Here is a 15,435-nt window from a genome sequence, read left to right as displayed (position 1 = left end):
TTCGATTGCAAGATCTAAAGATATACCTTCAAGCGCTAACCTCCCCGACAACGGCGCCAGAAAAGAGCTTGATGTCTACTACACAACCTTCTTCTTGTAGACGTTGTTGGGCCTCCAAGTGCAGAAGTTTGTAGGACAATAGCAAATTGTGACGTCTGGATAATTAAGCTACAGTAAACCTCTGCTAATGATGCCACGTCACTGCGGTTACTGTTCCTAATCTCGCGTTAGTTCGAAACCAATTCAAATTCAAAATCAAGTCAAACCTAAAAGTTTTCAAACATTAAAACTAAAATGTTTGGGTTGTGCCGATTAATGCACATGTATTTATGGTGGAGAAATCACACTTCTATAAAATGTTTAAAACTCTAAGATGAACAAAACAGCAACAAAACAATTCTTTAAATGCTTTGAAAGTATTACAAAAACAAATGAAAACTACTTTATTTAAAGTTCCCAATTTAATGCGGTTGAGGTATAATTAGAACTACCAATTTATGATCTAATGCCCTAATTAATAAAACTAATTAAACTTGAGAGATAAGTGAAAACAGAAAAGAAATAAATTAAAAGAAAATTAACAGAAAAGTAAAAGAGGAGAAAGACCCCCCAAATAGGCCTCGGCCCAGCAAGCCCACCCCCAGCACTTAACCCAACCACACCCCGAAACCCTAGCCCATCGCCCCAACTCCCCCCACTCACTCTCTCCCCCACTCCCCCACTCGCTCTCTCCCCCACTCCCCCCCGGTTTCTGGATCGGAGAAAACCGCCCCGACCCCATCTTCCCTGGTGCCGCCGCCCATCGCCCCGCCTCTACCTCGCCGACCACAGCCGCCCCGACCGCGTCGGTGCCGCCTCCTCGTCCCCTCCCCCAACGGCCTATAGCAGGCCTCGCCGCCCCGAACCCCGGCATCGCTCGTGAGTCGCTCCCCTCTCTTCTTCCCTCTCCTTGCGGTCACCGCACCGACCCGCCTCGCTCGCGTCGCCGCGCACCGCCGGCCCCGCCCATGTTTCGTTGCTGCTGCTGCCTATGCCGCGACCTGCGCCGGCCACAGCCCTACATCCATGGCATGCCTCGTCGATGCGCATCGGCCATGGCCTTGGTCGCCCGCCGTGGCTAGCTCCTACTGCTACCGTGCGCTGGCCTCGCCCACCCCGGCCCCTCATGCTCCTCGCGCCGCTGCGCCCCACGTCTGGCCGCTCCTGCTGCTGATCTGTGGCCGATGCCTACCACTGCTGCAGCTACGCGCGCATGCCCCGCTAGCTCGTTCGCATCCATGCTCCATGCCACTGCCGCCCTAGTCCAAGCTCAGGCCACCGCAAACCTCGACGTCGGCGCCGCTGGAGGTCTCCCCTGCACATATAGCCCCCACCATCCAATGCACGACAACTCTAGCTGTCCAACGCGCCCTGCCGCTTGTTGAACTATCGCCAGAAGCGGCTGGACGACCAACTCCAGCGCACTCGGCCTCGCCCGCGTTAACCTGCTGGTGTGGCATCGCTAAACCATTGATGAAGCCACTAATTCCACTGACATCGGACCCCACCATCCTAATTAACCTCACTGGAATTAACTAAAGTCTATTAAAAATAATCACTCAATGACACATGGGCCCCATTGGGCCCATTGACTAGTCAAACAGCTGACTGGAACTAGCCCAATCAATGACAGGCGGGTCCCATTGACCTAGTTGATTATTCAATGGTCAATGGTAGACCAGCTGACTCAGCAGGCTGTCCCCACATGTTAGCCACAGTTGCACATCTCTGGGTACATTTTCTGTGTACCCATAACAATTTGATATTGATTTAAATTCGAATTAATTAATTCCAGAAATTCAAAGAATCATTTAAAACTTTGAAAATTCATATAAAATAAACCGTAACTCGGATGGAAAAACTTTGTACATGAAAGTTGCTCAGAACAACGAGACGAATCCGGCTTTGCAGGCCGTTCGTCCGCCACGCATCCCTAGCATAGTGAACACGCAACTTTACCCCTCCGGTTCATCTGCCCGAAAACGCGAAACCCTGGGGAAACTTTCCCGGATGTTATCCCCCTTTGCCAGTATCGTGTAGCACCGCATTAGAACAACCCTAGTACCGCTTGTTGTCTTGTCATGCATCTGTTTGCATTGTATTAATTGTTTCTTCCCCCTCTTCTCTCCGGTAGACTACGAGACTGACGTCGCTGCTGCCCTCATCGACTACGATGTTGACGACCCCTCCTTCTTGCCAGAGCAACCAGGCAAGCCCCCCCTTGATCACCAGATATCGCCTATTCTTCTCTATACTGCTTGCATTAGAGTAGTGTAGCATGTTACTGCTTTCAGTTAATCCTATACTGCTGCATAGCCTATCCTTGCTACTACTGTTGTTACCTTTACATACTATCCTACTGCTTAGTATATGATGCTAGTGTTCCATCAGTGGCCCTACACTCTTGTCCGTCTGCCATGCTATACTACTGGGCCGTGATCACTTCGGGAGCTGATCACGGGCATATACTATATACTTTACACTGTTACATTACCTGTAATACTGTTCGGAGATGGGGGCTAAAGGGGCAGGTGGTTCCACCCAGGTAGTGGTGGGCCTGGGTTCCCGACGGCCCCCGACTGTTACTTTGTGGCGGAGCGACAGGGCAGGTTGAGACCACCTAGGAGAGAGGTGGGTCTGGCCCTGATCGGCGTCCGTGGTTATTTCAAAATAACACGCTTAACGAGATCTTGGTATTTGATCTGAGTCTGGCTACTGGCCTATACGCACTAACCATCTATGCGAGGACAGTTATGGGCACTCGACGTCGTGGTATCAGCCGAAGCCTTCGTGACGTCAGCGACTGAGCGGCGCGCGCTGGGTTGGACCGCGTAACGCAACTTCCATTGTAATGGAGGTTGCTAGGTCTGCTCTCCGGCCGCCCTCGCAATGTGCACGTGTGCAATGGGCGATGGGCCCAGACCCCTGCGCCATAGGATTAAGACCGGCGTGCTGACCTCTCTGTTGTGCCTAGGCCGGGCATGACCCAGGAAAGTGTGTCCGGCCAAATGGGATCGAGCGTGTTTGGTTATGTGGTGCACCCCTGCAGGGAAGTTAATCTATTCGAATAGTCGTGATCTTCGGTAACAGGACGACTTGGAGTTGTACCTTGACCTTATGACAACTAGAACCAGATACTTAATAAAACACACCCTTCCAAGTGCCAGATACAACCGGTGATCGTTCTCTCACAGGGCGACGAGGGGAGGATCATCGGTTATGATTATGCTACACGATGCTACTTGGTGAATTTACCATCTACTCTCTTCTTCTTCTACAAGATGGAGGTTACCAGAAGCGTAGTCTTCGATAGGACTAGCTATCCCCCTCTTATTCTGGCATTCTGTAGTTTAGGCCACATATGTTACCCTTTTCCATTTGATACCAATGCATACGTATGTAGTGTAGTTCCTTGCTTGCGAGTACTTTGGATGAGTACTCACGGTTGCTTTGCTCCCCCTTTTCCCCTTTCCTTTACCCGATTGTTGTGACCAGACGTTGGAGTCCAGGAGCCAGACGCCACTGACGATGACGACTATTACTACACTGGAGGTGCCTACTACTACATGCAGCCCGCTAACGACGACCAGGAGTAGTTTAGGAGGATCCCAGGAAAGAGGCATGCGCCTCTTTCGATCTGTATCCCAGTTTGTGCTAGGCTTCTTAAGGAAAACTTGTTTAACTTATGTCTGTACTCAGATATTGTTGCTTCCGCTGACTCGTCTATGATCGAGCTCTTGTATTCGAGCCCTCGAGGCCCCTGTCTTGTATTATGATGCTTGTATGACTTATTTTATTTGTAGAGTTGTGTTGTGATATCTTCCCGTGAGTCATTGATCTTGATCATACACGTTTGCGTGTATGATCAGTATACGGTCAAATTGGGGGCGTCACAAGTTGGTATCAGAGCCGACTGCCTGTAGGAATCCCCCTTCCACACTCCTTGGCCGAAGTCGAGTCTAGTCATTGCAAAACTTTTTACTAACATGGATGTGTGTCTTATGGGCCCTCATCGCCATTTGAGTGGTATTAGGATCTTTTATTCCTCGACCTATACTCTGGGACTCTGAGCTCTCTTCTGCTCGGGTTAAATGATTTTACGAAGTCTGACTCTAGGTTCTCGTAATAACTTCCTCCCGGAGATCCCTCACTCCAGATGATTGCTTGGTGCACCGAAGGATCCCGAAGATACTCTACGATGTTCTCTCGAGACTTTGTGCCATCGCTTTTGCAATTCCCTTCCATCAATAAAGCCCCTAAGGATAACCAGGTACACTTGTCCTTCATACAATCATTTCCCATTGATCTTTTTATTACAAGATACCCCAAAATTCTCTCTATTGTTCTGAGAATCCTTTGAGATACTGCCTTGCAGTTCTTTGCCGCATGAATACCCCCTACGGATAATTTCTCGCACTTACCGAGTATCCGTTCTTCCCTCGTTGTTCATCACAAGATACATTGAAGTACTATCTGATCTTCCGGTAATCCTATGCCCGCTATTTCTCTACAAATACTTGTCTGCTTGCATTATGGTTGTGTTCCATACGAGTAGCAATACTCATTAGTATCCTTTGTCATTATCATTTTGAGCCCCTTGATTCAATATGTTTCGAATGTTCGTAATCCACAATCAGACCCTATAATTCATCCTTCCGACTCAGACGTCATTTTGAACATGAGCTGGTCCTCGACCAATCAAGTTGTCGTCGAGTATACCCCTAAGTCCATTCAACTCATCCATTCTTAACCAGAGCGTTTGCTTCTGATCCCTTGATTTGAAAATCATAATTCATTTGCGTTTCAGCTTTGAATTAGTAAGTGGTTTCTATAGTCTGATACCTTTGCATTCTTTTTCCTTCTGATTGTGTACCGATACTAACCTCAGGTTCCTTGTGTTCCGCGAGACCAATTGCTTGGTTATTATCCGACAGTGTCCTTCATATCTAATAACCTTGAGAGTTTCTCCCCTGATACATAATGCCTTTGGTAAATTGTGTCTTCTGCCTTTGGCAAGTTATATCCTATGCCTTTGTCAACCATGCTTTGCTTTGAGCATGTGTTAATTGATCCTAAAGTTCATGGTATATGTTCTACGATGCCCTGATGGGTTGAACCAATGCCTTCCCTAATCTGTGTAAACCCGAAAGATTTCACAGGTCATACTTATCTGGTATTGCACCAGGTAAAACTTTCAACAACTAATGTCATTTTTGAAATACGAGAGGTGAATGGAAGGTTATGCATTGAGGAAGTGGGAGTCGACCTTGAACCTTTGTGTTCATGCCCATGGACCCGATGTAGATCCTATCATGGAAGCTTCTTGTAATAATAACTATTTCCTTGTTATAATATCCTTTGGTATCAGTGAATTGATCCTTTGCAATCGTGGTTCCGATCATATGTTCTTCCCTGATCCCATTTCTCAGGCAAGTTTAAGCACTTGTCTTCTGTGGATCAATACATCTGTCCAACCTCTATTATGATCTACCTTCGAGTATTACACCATGGTATCTTGATAATATCACAGAGCCACATTACTTCTTATGAGTCCTTCTTCAAGTATTATTTCTCACCGATCAAATTTTCCCCGGGTTCTAGGTCATTAGACACTCAAGGACACCGATAAGTGATCAATTCTGCACTCCGATTCAATAACTATAAGTAATCTTCGTTGCTTATGAGTTTATTAACCCTTCAAGTCATTCCTAGCCTCATCGGCTATATCATTATCATGCAATTTTTAACTGTACTACCTGGTCCATCTTCCCGGAGCATAATTTTTGAAGATGAGCTAAGCTTACATCGACTTTCCTTGTCATATCATTTAGCATTGAACAAAGAGATTGATTCCGAGTTTTTGATGTACCCGTGGTTCCAATAACCTTTCGCTTCATCATTCCTTTGACTTGATGTCATCGCCGATCGATTACACCTTCATGACATCTCTCGACAACTGTGTCATGATCATCATCAATATTTTGAGGTCTTCCAGGATATTAATCGAATTCATGATGGGAAATACCATCCTTTCCCGTCGATGATTTGTGTTATCATCGACAACATTCTTGCCTTCCCCCAACACAAACTTGTTCATGTTTTGTGTTGTACCTTGATTTCCTTGCTATCTAGCTTATGTTATGTTCTACCTTGTAGTATTACTTCTCGCCATCTCCGTTCATTTCTTGGTCGCTGTGTGGATTCAATCGGAATACCAGCTATCGAACTTTGAAGTGTGAATTCAAAACTCCTAGCAGCTCTATTGCTTGGAAGTGAATGGTCGATAGTTTCATTCTACTTCTTTTTTTCATTTAGTCACCATTCTAACATTGATCATGCGACCCAGCCCATATTTTGGGTGCACCTTTCAATCAATGTTCAATTGTGTATGCTTTCCTCGAGCACACCGTTATATCATTTGATGTGACAAATGTTATCTCCTTGTTCAGATATTTGTGGAAGTCCATCTTTTGGAAATCTCAATGAATTTTCGCTGAGTCCATCAGCCACCTCCTCACCCTCTCCTTGATTTAATGAGGTACTCTTGTTTCGGGACTCGCTTCCATAGTTCATTTCTCGAGAATCTTACAATGTCATCTCATTGATTGTGTTGCACCTCTTCTACTCACGCGTCCCGAGTCTAGGGTATCCTGACACCAATCAGACCTGAATCTCGGTCAGATATGATGGTTGGAACATACTCCCAAGAGTTATAGCATTGGTCTTTAACCCAATAAGGTGATGTCATCCTAACACACCTGCCCGGAGGGCCTATTGTTATAGTTTCCTTTTTAGCAAGGTTAGCCATTCTTCCATGAGGAAATTGTAAGACTTATTCTATAAGTTGCTCCAGATAGATCCTTTCTGAATTCAAAGTCTGATCTTTACCCAATGACCATGTCAATGCTATCTCGAGCCATGTCTGTGGTACTCCGATTTTCAATAAGAACATTTGAAGCACAATGCTAAATTTTCTTTATCATTTATCCTAACACCGTTGTATGGGTAATATCATGAAAATTCTCTCCCCTACCTAACGAGTTTTCTACATTATATCCTATCATGGATATCATGCTCTGCTTGTCCTTGAGAACGATATACCCTTGTAATATGTGTTTAAACACATTTTCCTTTCCATTGTTCTGTTTAATCTGATAATCATATTTTCCTTTCCATTGGCTGGTTTAACGTTTCTTGTGATCTATATGATCTAAGCAGTAATATTCTCCTGCTTATGTAAACACCTCGGTGCACAATTCTGTCAGCAAGACCCTGTTACTATTGTTGATGACATTCCAGTAGCCACCGATGGACGAGAACTTTGCCTATTGGTCCGCCTCATTCAACGAGCAGGAAAATGGTTCTCTTTGTCCCTCGCCCTTGGTATCGATGTTGTTGCCGACATAACTGACATGCTATGCTCTGACATGTCTTGCTTACACAATCGTGCAAGACGTCACCGCCCTTCCTACTTTAACCCACCTGGTGGGCCCATAACCCACAGTTCCATAGGATCGAAACCTGACTCATCTGTACACCTCTTGTTCCCAAGGTTGTTCCTCGCGCGTGGCCTCGTAAGTAATTCATGAGCCACCTTTGGAGAGACCATCAATTCTGGTATTAGACACAATACTTATTCCCATTGCTTTGAACCCCATTCACGCCCCGTTTCAGGCATCGAACAATTGTCTGCCCACTTGAAACTTCACATGATACCTCCTTACTTTGCTCTCGATATTTTCTTAAGTTTAAATTCAAGAGTTACTTCCGCCATCTTCCTCGATGTTATCGACCAGATAGTCGACCTTGTAGAGGTCCATACTCCCGGAATGCCGACCCTTTATTCTTTCCGTAAGTACGATGAAGACCCCGAAGAAAAGATGACGACTTCATCATGATGGCCTGAAAACGGAGGAATGAAGACATCAACATAATGGATCGACCTCTTCGAGAAGAGCAACCAAGACCGAGAAGATCCGTTAGAATTTCATAACTACAAATCCCCCCTTACACCACTTCTTAAATCTCAGGACGAGATTTCTTGTAGTGGAGGAGAATTGTGACTTCTGGATAATTAAGCTACAGTAAACCTCTGCTAATGATGCCATGTCACCGCGGTTTCTGTTCCTAATCTCGCGTTAATTCGAAACCGATTCAAATTCAAAATCAAGTCAAACCTAAAAGTTTTCAAACATTAAAACTAAAATATTTGGGTTGTGCCGATTAATGAATAGGTATTTATGGTGGAGAAATCACACTTTTATAAAAAATTTAAAACACTAAGATGAACAAAACAGCAACAAAACAATTCTTTAAACGCTTTGAAAATATTAAAAAAAACAAATGAAAACTACTTTATTTAAAGTTCCCAATTTAATGCGGTTGAGGTATAATTATAACTACCAATTTATGATCTAATGCACTAATTAATAAAACTAATTAAACTTGAGAGATAAGTGAAAACAGAAAAGAAATAAATTAAAAGAAAATTAACAGAAAAGTAAAAGAGGAGAAAGACCCCCGAAATGGGCCTCGGCCCAGCAAGCCCACCCCCAGCACTTAACCCAACCACACCCCTAAACCCTAGCCCATCGCCCCCACTCCCCCCACTCGCTCGCTCCTCCACTCCCCCCCGGTTTCTGGATCGGGGCAAACCGCCCCGACCCCATCTTCCCTGGCGCCGCCGCCCATCGCCCCGCCTCTACCTCGCTGACCACCGCCGCCCTGACCGCGTCGGTGCCGCCTCCTCGTCCCCTCCCCCAACGGCCTACAGTAGGCCTCGCTGGCCCGAACCCCAGCATCGCTCGTGAGTCGCGCCCCTCTCTTCTTCCCTCTCCTTGTGGTCACCGTGCAGACCTGCCTCGCTCGCGTCGTCGCGCACCGCCGGCCCCGCCCATGTTTCGTTGCTGCTGCTGCCTGTGTCGCGACCTTCACCGGCCACACCCCCTGCATCCATGGCACGCCTCGTCGATGCGCGCCGGCCATGGCCTTGGTCGCCCACCCTGGCTAGCTCCTACTTCTACCGCGCGCTGGCCTCGCCCAGCCCGGCCGCTCATGCTCCTCGCGCCGCTGCGCCCCACGTCTGGCCGCTCTTGCTGCTGACCTGTGGCCGCTGCCTACCACTGTTGCAGCTACGAGCGCATGCCCCGCTAGCTCGTTCGCATCCGTGCTCCATGCCACTGCCGCCCTAGTCCAAGCTCAGGCCGCCGCAAACCTCGACGTCAGCGCCGCTGGAGGTCTCCCCTGCACATACAGCCCCCACCATCCAATGGGCGACAACTCGAGCTTTCCAACGCGCCCTGCCGCTTGTCGATCTGTTGCCGGAAGCGGTTGGACGACCAACTCCAGCGCACTCGGCCTTGCCCGCGTTAACCTGCTGGTGTGGCATCGCTAAACCATTAATGAAGCCACTAATTCCACTGACATCGGACCCCACCATCCTAATTAACCTCACTGGAATTAACTAAAGTCTGTTAAAAATAATCACTCAATGACACCTCGGCCCCATTGGGCCCATTGACTAGTCAAACAGCTCACTGGGACTAGCCCAGTCAGTGACAGGCGGGTCCCATTGACCTAGTTGACTAGTCAATGGTCAATGGTAGACCAGCTGACTCAGTAGGCTATCCCCACATGTTAGCCACAGTTGCACATCTCTGGGTACATTTTCTGTGTACCCATAACAATTTGATATTGATTTAAATTTGAATTAATTAATTCCAGAAATTCAAAGAATCATTTAAAACTGTGAAAATTCATGTAAAATAAACCATAACACAGATGGGAAAACTTTCTACATGAAAGTTGCTCAGAACGATGAGACGAATTTGACTTTGCAGGCCGTTCGTCCGCCACACATCCCTAGCATAGTGAACATGCAACTTTCCCCCTCCGGTTCATCTGTCCGAAAACACGAAACCCCGGGGAAACATTCCCGGATGTTATCCCCCTTCGCCAGTATCGTGTAGCACTGCATTAGAACACCCCTAATACCGCTTGTTGTCTTATCATGCATCTGTTTGCATTGTATTAATTGTTTCTTCCCCTCTTCTCTCCGGTAGACTACAAGACTGACGTCGCTGCTGCCCTGATCGACTACGGTGTTGACGACCCCTCCTTCTTGCCAGAGCAACCAGGCAAGCCCCCCCCCCTTGATCACCAGATATCGCCTATTCTTCTCTGTACTTCTTGCATTAGAGTAGTGTAGCATGTTACTGCTTTCAGTTAATCCTACACTGCTGCATAGCCTATCCTTGCTACTACTGTTGTTACCTTTACCTACTATCCTACTGCTTAGTATAGGATGCTAGTGTTCCATCAGTGGCCCTACACTCTTGTCCGTCTGCCATGCTATACTACTGGGCCGTGATCACTTCGGGAGGTGATCACGGGCAAATACTATATACTTTACACTATTACATTACCTGTGATATTGTTCGGAGATGGGGGCTGAAGGGGTAGGTGCTTCCACCAAAGTAGTGGTGGGCCTGGGTTCCCGACGGCCCCCGACTATTACTTTGTGGCGGAGCGACAGGGCAGGTTGAGACCACCTAGGAGAGAGGTGGGCCCTAGTGGGCGTCCGTGGTTATTTCAAAATAACACGCTTAACGAGATCTTGGTATTTGATCTGAGTCTGGCTACTGGCCTATACGCACTAACCATCTACGCGGGGACAGTTATGGGCACTCGACGTCGTAGTATCAGCCGAAGCCTTTGTGACGTCAGCGACTGAGCGACGCGCGCTGGGTTGGACCGCGTAACGGAACTTCCTTTGTAATGGAGGTTGCTAGGTCTACTCTCCGGCCACCCTCGCAATGTACAGGTGTGCAATGGGCGATGGGCCCAGACCCCTGCGCCATAGGATTAAGACCGGCGTGCTGACCTCTCTGTTGTGCCTAGGCCGGGCATGACCCAGGAAAGTGTGTCCGGCCAAATGGGATCGAGCGTGTTTGGTTATGTGGTGCACCCCTGCAGGGAAGTTAATCTATTCGAATAGTCGTGATCTTCGGTAACAGGACGACTTGGAGTTGTACCTTGACCTTATGACAACTAGAACCAGATACTTAATAAAACACACCCTTCCAAGTGCCAGATACAACCGGTGATCGCTCTCTCACAGGGCGACGAGGGGGGGATCATCGGTTATGATTATGCTACACGATGCTACTTGGTGAATTTACCATCTACTCTCTTCTTCTGCTACAAGATGGAGGTTACCAGAAGCGTAGTCTTCGATAGGACTAGCTATCCCCCTCTTATTCTGGCATTCTGTAGTTTAGGCCACATATGTTACCCTTTTCCATTTGATACCAATGCATACGTATGTAGTGTAGTTCCTTGCTTGCGAGTACTTTGGATGAGTACTCACGGTTGCTTTGCTCCCCCTTTTCCCCTTTCCTTTACCCGATTGCTGCGACCAGACGTCAGAGTCCAGGAGCCAGATGCCACTGTCGATGACGACTACTACTACACTGGAGGTGCCTACTACTACATGCAGCCCGCTGACGACGACCATGAGTAGTTTAGGAGGATCCCAGGCAGGAGGCCTGCGCCTCTTTCGATCTGTATCCCAGTTTGTGCTAGCCTTCTTAAGGAAAACTTGTTTAACTTATGTCTGTACTCAGATGTTGTTGCTTCCGCAGACTCGTCTATGATCGAGCTCTTGTATTCGAGCCCTCGAGGCCCCTGGCTTGTAATATGATGCTTGTATGACTTATTTTATTTGTAGAGTTGTGTTTTGATATCTTCCCGTGAGTCCCTGATCTTGATCGTACACGTTTGCATGTATGATTAGTGTACGGTCAAATTGGGGGCGTCACACAATTTTCCCTCAAGTGGATGACCTAAGGTTTATCAATCCGTAGGAGGCGTAGGATGAAGATGGTCTCTCTCAAGCAACCCTGCAACCAAATAACAAAGAGTCTCTTGTGTCCCCAACACACCCAATACAATGGTAAATTGCATAGGTGCACTAGTTCGGTGAAGAGATGGTGATACAAGTGGTATATGGATGGTAGATAAAGGTTTTTGTAATCTGAAAATATAAAAACAGCAAGGTAACTAATGATAAAAGTGAGCACAAACGGTATTGCAATGCGTTGAAACAAGGCCTAGGGTTCATACTTTCACTAGTGCAAGTTCTCTCAACAATAATAACATAATTGGATCATATAACTATCCCTCAACATGCAACAAAGAGTCACTCCAAAGTCACTAATAGAGGAGAACAAATGAGGAGATTATGGTAGGGTACGAAACCACCTCAAAGTTATCCTTTCTGATCGATCTATTCAAGAGTCCATAGTAAAATAACACGAAGCTATTCTTTCCGTTCAATCTATCATAGAGTTCGTATTAGAATAACCCCTTAAGACACAGATCAACCAAAACACTAATGTCACCTCAAGTATCCGTGGGTATGATTATACGATATGCATCACACAATCTCAGATTCATCTATTCAAACCAACACAAAGTACTTCAAAGAGTGCCCCAAAGTTTCTACCGGAGAGTCAAGACGAAAACATGTGCCAACCCCTATGCATAGGTTCATGGGCAGAACCCGCAAGTTGATCACCAAAACATACATCAAGTGGATCAATAGAATACCCCATTGTCACCACGGGTATCCCACACAAGACATACATCAAGTGTTCTCAAATCCTTAAAGACTCAATCCGATAAGATAACTTCAAAGGGAAAACTCGATCCATTACAAGAGAGTAGAGGGGGAGAAACATCATAAGATCCAACTATAATAGCAAAGCTCGCAATACATCAAGATCGTATCACCTCAAGAACACGAGAGAGAGAGATCAAACACATAGCCACTGGAACATACCCTCAGCCCCGAGGGTGAACTACTGCCTCCTCGTCATGGAGAGCATAGGGATGATGAAGATGGCCACCGGATAGGGATTCCCCCCTCTGGCAGGGTGCCAGAACAGGTCTAGATTGGTTTTCGGTGGCTACGGAGGCTTCTGGCGGCGGAACTCCCGATCTATTGTGCTCCTCGAAGTTTTTAGGGTATATGGGTATATATAGGAGGAAGAAGTATGTCAGTGGATCTCCGGGCTGTCCACGAGGCAGGGGGGCGCGCCCAGGGCGGGTGGGTGCGCCCCCCACCCTCGTGGGCAGCCCGGGACTCTCCTGGTCCATCTCTGATACTCCATGGGCTTCTTCTGGTCCAAAAATAAGTTCTGTGAACTTTCAGGTCAATTGGACTCCGTTTGATTTTCCTTTTCTCGATACTCTAAAATGAGGAAAAAAACAGAAACTGGCACTGGCTCTAGGTTAATAGGTTAGTCCCAAAAATCATATAAAATAGCATATAAGTGCATATAAAACATCCAAGGTTGATAATATAATAGCTTGGAACAATAAAAAATTATAGATAAGTTGGAGACGTTTCACCGAGCTTGCCAAATGTTCATAACGTCTGTATTTGCTCCTGCAATAGGTCCGTCACCTAGCGGTGCATCAAGGACATAATTCTTCTGTGCAACAATGAGGATAATCCTCAGATCACGGAGCTAGTCTGCATCATTGCTACTAACATCTTTCAACATAGTTTTCTCTAGGAACATATCATAAATAAAACGGGGAAGTTATACACGAGCAATTGATCTACAACATAGATATGCAAATACTATCTGGACTAAGTTCATGATAAATTTAAGTTCAATTAATCATATTACTTAAGAACTACCACTTGGATAGACACACCTCTAATCATCTAAGTGATCACGTGATCCATATCAAGTAAACCATGTCCGATCATCACGTGAGATGGAGTAGTTTTCAATTGTGAACATCACTATGTTGATCATATCTACTATATGATTCACGCTCGACCTTTCAGTCTCAGTGTTTCGATGCCATATCTTCATATGCCAGGCTCGTCAAGTTTAACCTGAGTATTCCGCGCGTGCAAAACTGGCTTGCACCCGTTGTATGTGAATGTAGAGCTTATCACACCTGATCATTACGTGTTATCTCGGCATGACGAACTGTCGCAATGGTGCATACTCAGGGAGAACACTTATACCTTGAAATTTAGTGAGGGGTCATCTTATAATGATACCGTAGTACTAAGCAAAATAAGATGCATAAAAGATAAACATCACATGCAATCAAAATATGTGACATGATATGGCCATCATCATCTCCTGCCTTTGATCTCCATCTCCAAAGTACCTTCATGATCTCCATCGTAACCGGCATGACACCATGATCTCCATCATCTTGATCTTTATCAACGTGTCGTCACATGGTTGTCTCACCAACTATTTCTTTTGCAACTATTGCTATCGCATAGCGATAAAGTAAGGCAATAATATGGTGCTTGCATCTTATGCAATAAAGAGACAACCATATGGCTCCTGCCAGTTGCCGATAACTTTAACAAAACATGATCATCTCATACAACAATTTATATCTCGTCACATCTTGACCATATCACATCACAACATGCGTTACAAAAACAAGTTAGACGTCCTGTCTTTGTTGCTGCAAGTTTTACGTGGCTGCTACGGGCTTAGAAATTACCGTTCTTACCTACACATCAAAACAACAATGTGGTATAGTGATTGCGTTTTGATCTTCAGAAAGAACCCTGTTCCTTGAATCCGATTCAACTAAAGTTGGAGAAACAGACACCGGCCACCCACCTGTGTGCAAAGCATGTTAGTAGAACCAGTCTCATGAATGCAGTCATGTAATGTCGGTTCGGGCCACTTCATCCAACAATACTGCCGAATCAAGAAACAACTAGTGATGGCAAGCAATATGTATATACCCGCGCCCACAACTCCTTTGTGTTCTGCTCATGCATATAACATCTACGCATAGACCTGGCTCTCATGCCACTGTTGGGGAACGCAGTAATTTCAAAAAATTCCTACGCACACGCAAGATCTATCATGGTGATGCATAGCAACGAGAGGGGAAGAGTGTTGTCCACGTACCCTCGTAGACCGCAAGCGGAAGCGTTATGACAAGGCGGTTGATGTAGTCGAACGTCTTCATGATCCCACCGATCCTAGCACCGAAGGTACGAAACCTCCATGATTTGCACACGTTCAGCTCGGTGACATACCGCGAACTCTACATCCAGCTGAGTGTCAAGGGAGAGTTTCGTCAGCACGACAGCGTGATGACGGTGATGATGAAGCTACCGAAACAGGGCTTCGCCTAAGCACTGTGACAATATGACCGAGGTGGATTATGGTGGAGGGGGCACCGCACACGGCTAAACAATGTCAACTTGTGTGTTCTTGGGTGCCCCCTGCCCATGTATATAAAGGAGCAAGGGGGAGGCCGACCGGCCCTAGGGCGCGCCAAGGAGGGGAGGAATCCTCCTCCTCGTAGGAGTAGGATTCCTTCTTTCCTAGTCCT

The sequence above is a fragment of the Triticum urartu genome, chromosome 7A (genome assembly GCF_056163025.1).
Source record: "Triticum urartu cultivar PI428250 chromosome 7A, HENAU_Tu73, whole genome shotgun sequence".
In the NCBI taxonomy this organism is placed as follows: Eukaryota; Viridiplantae; Streptophyta; class Magnoliopsida; order Poales; family Poaceae; genus Triticum; species Triticum urartu.
Note: the sequence above shows the minus strand (reverse complement) of the source record.